Raw genomic sequence first — 4,089 nt, 5'->3', positions numbered from 1 at the left:
CACCGCATTTCAGCAAGCAGAAAAGCACAATTTCTCAATGGAATCATCAATTTCCTCCAATGAGTAAAATCTAAATATCCATAACTGGACATTTCCTCCACATATTCTCAAATTGATCAGAATCTGATGAAATATGGAAAGAAACTAGATTCATATTCCAAAAAGCAATAACTTTTTCATCATAAGGTTATATGCATTCTAGTTTTTAAATGATGACTTTCATTTGTTGCTTCTCAGAGAAACAAAGTACTATAGTCCATATTATTTTGGAACTCCCTTATCATAACAATGCTCAAATATTCAGTGCCCATTAATAATCATTTAGCATTCTATTATTAGAGTTTTTTGTGTTCTTGGCATGTTAATAATGAAACTGAGAGATTTTCATCTGATATATCTGATGCTTTAGGGCATTCTAAACAACAGACCTAAAAAAAAAGTTCCCAATAATCCCAATTACACACCTGGATAAGTTTCCTGGAAAGATGCCAGTAGAATAAGTTTTTCATCTTAATGATTTCTTAGCTTTTTAAAAAAATTGGTACATTCTGGTATAAATACAGTTACATTCATCATTGGGATTCTGTACCTTTCCATGATGTATCTTGGTTATTTTTCCCCATTCCCCTGCCCTCCTTTCACCCCCTCCACCCTTTCCTATTTACAAAGACTTTGTTTCCATTTTCTCCTTTTCTCATTTTTTTCTTTTCCCTTTTCTTTCCCCTACCCTCCCACTTCCCCTACACCTTTAGACCTTTTTTCCTATTATACCATATCAATTATACACTTGTTCCTTATTTACACTTTAGTTTATCACACCAGAGAAACTACTCAGTATTTACATGTGTGTCATATTAATTTCACTTAAGAATATGTCCTCAAGGTGCATCCACTTAGCTACAAATGTCTCTAGTTTCTTATTATTTATGGCTGAGTAGTACTCCATTTTATTTTAAAAAATATGACTACAGTTTCCATTTGATGGGCAACTAGGCTGTTTCCAAGTTTTACTATTACAAACTGTGCTGCTACGAACATGGGTGCACATACATCACTGAGGTATGATTCTTTTAATTCTTTTGGCAAGATACTCATCAGGAGAATAGCTGGGTCAAATAGGACCTCTAATCCTGTTCTTTGAGGTATCTCCATATTGATTTCCACAGTGGTTGCACCAGTCTGCACTCCCACCAACAATGGAGAAGGGTTCCTTTCTCCCCCACAGCCCCGCCAGCATTTGTTATTGGTTGATTTCTTGATTGCAGCCATTCTTTGTGGGGTGAGGTGGAATCTCAGTGTTGTTTTCATCTGCATCTCTCAAATGACCAGTGATTTGAACATTTTTTTCATATATTTATTTGCTGCTTTTACTTCTTTCTTTGAGAAATGTCTGTTCACTTCAAATGCCCATTTTTGAATTGGTTCTTTATACTGGGGGAGGGTCTGATTTTTTTGAGTTCTTTATATATTCTAGATAATAGTCCCTTGTCTGAGGAGCAGCTGGTAAAAACTTTTTCCCACATTGTACATTGTCTCAGCTCTGTTGGTGGTTTTTCTTGCAGTTCAGAAGCTTTTTAATAAGATGAGGTCCCAGTCATTCTTTGTGCTAGTTCCCCGTGCTACTGAGTCCTATGCCAATGTCTTTGAGAGTTCAACCTAACTTATCTTCCAGCAAGTTTAGTGTTTCTGTTTTAATATTTAGATCTTTAATCCACTTGGATTCTAGTTTAGTGCATGGTGAAAGATAGGGGGCTAGTTTTAATCTTTGACAAGTTGAAATTCAGTTTTTCCATGTATTAAAGAGGCTGTCTTTCCTCCCTTGAGAATGGTTGGTTCCTTTGTCGAAGATGAGGTAGCTGAGTACATGTGGAGTTGTTTCTGCATCTTCTAATCTGTTCCACTGATCCTCAGGTCTGTTTCTTTGCCTTCTTTGCCAGTACCATGCTTTTTTAAAAAAATTTTTAATCACACTGGCTTTGTAGTATAGTAAATTGCCCATGCCATATCTCTGTTGCCTAGAATAGGTCTGTTGCCTTTTCTAGGTCTCTTCTGGATCCAAATGAATTTTTGTATTGTTTTCTCTAGTTCATTGAAATACACTGTTGGGATTTCAATCGAGATTGCATTAAATCTGTATAGCAGTTTTGGAAATTATGGCCATTTTCACTATATTGGTTCTTCCTACTCAGGAACAAAGGATGTCTGTCCATTTTCTTATATCCTCTTCAATCTCTTTTTTCAAAGTGCTGTAGTTTTCAGTGTAGAGGTCTTTTGCTTCCTTTGTTGTTAGATTGATTCCTAGATATTTCATTTTTTGGATGCTATTGTGAAAGGAAATGCTTCCCTAATTTCTCTCTCATGGTGATTCTGTGTTTGTGTACAAGAAGGCTGTTGATTTTTGAGAGTTAACCTTGTATCCAGCTACTCTACTGAATCTGTCAATTAAGTCTAGAAGTCTTTTGGTGGAGTTTTTTGGGTCTTCTCTATGAAGTATCATATCATCAGCAAAGAATGGCAATTTAGCTTCTTCCTTTCCTATTTTTATTGCTTTAATTTCTTTCTCTTGTCTAATTGCTGTGGCTAATCTTTCCAAAACTATATTGAACAGGAGTGGTGACAGTGGACATCCTTGTCTTGTTCCTGATTTTAGTGTGAAGTTTTTCAGCTTTTGACCATTTAGTATGATGTTGGAGGTTGTTTTTTCATACATAGCCTTTATGAAGTTGAGATAAAGACCATCCATTCCAATTCTTAAGTCTTTATATTATAATCTTACAGTTTTATTGAGGCACAACTGACATACACTAAGTCACTCATATTTGCAGTGGCAGCTTGATGCATTTGTGAGCTATCCTCACAATAAAGATGATGAACCTGGTCATTATTTGAGATGATTTAAAAAATACAACAATAATGTTAAATTTCAGTGACCATTAGACCCCTTGGGCATCTGGTATTAGGAGACCATATTTACTGCCTATTTAGTGATCCCGTTTTCTCTCACTGTTACCTTCTGAACATAGGTGTATTAGTAGAAAAGCACATTTGGCTGAACCCAGGACTTTCAGTTTTAACCCTTTTGAGGGGCACTCAGTGGTGCTGTGGTTGGCCTTTGATTACAGAAACTAGCCGGCATGAATGCCTGACCAAGCATATGGTAGCTCAGACTCCCACATCCTGCAGTGTACTCTGCAGCCCATGCCCACCTTCCTCGAGATAAGCCTGTTTCTTGATCTTCTGTGTGGGGCTTTCGTTTTGCAAGGCACTTCGTTTTCTAAGCAATCTAGGACTCAATAAAATACAAGGCTTGTTTCAAAAGGTGGGTCCAAGTACAGAGTAATAGAAGGCAAATAAATTACTTTCATCCTCTGTTAAGTGTCTTCCCTCTTATGAGATAGCAGCACAGAGAGGAAGTAAGCATCTCAGAGCTCCCAGCTTCTCAAATAGAGTGGAGTCTGCACCGTGTGTGGGATTTTTTGGCTGAGTGTTTCTGCAAAGTGACATAGCTCGTTCTATTGTCCTATTCGTCTTCATGTCTGGTCAACTTAAGGTCTGGAAAGCTTGCTTGCATTTACTTATTTATTTCTGGGGTTTCTCCAGAAACAGTTTAAGGGTGCAGGACTAAACCCCCGGGGTGCGGCTCCCTGCTCTCCGTTTGCCGCCCACGCCCATCTCCAGCGCTTCCCCGCTAGATCTGTGCTCCCTCTGGCTGACAATGGCTCCCCTCAGAACCGTGGCCCTCGTCTCGGGCCTGCTTTCCTGGCCTCAGGTCCCAGGACAGCAATGGATACTTAACTTCTAGAGTTGGGAGGGCGGCTGCCCGTCAGTCACGCTGTGGCTGGAGGCCGCGCTACCTGCTGATCCTCCCGGGTTTGCGCCCCCAGGGAAGGGAAGGTTCCAGGGTAGGTGGCGCAGCCCTGCATCGCCGCCTGCCGCGACGTTAGGCCGGGGGTGACCAGCGGAGAAGGGGCGGACGGAGCAGGCCGTTTCCACCGGAGTAATTGCAGGCTGGGGAGCAGGGGAGGAGCGTGAGGGTCGGAGGAGGAGGAGGAGAGGAGAAGAGGAGGCGGCGGAGGAGGAGGAGGGGAA

This window comes from Fukomys damarensis, unplaced genomic scaffold (genome assembly GCF_012274545.1).
Source record: "Fukomys damarensis isolate Sample0158 unplaced genomic scaffold, DMR_v1.0_HiC HiC_scaffold_21, whole genome shotgun sequence".
Classification (NCBI taxonomy): domain Eukaryota; kingdom Metazoa; phylum Chordata; class Mammalia; order Rodentia; family Bathyergidae; genus Fukomys; species Fukomys damarensis.
This window is presented reverse-complemented; position numbering follows the sequence as displayed.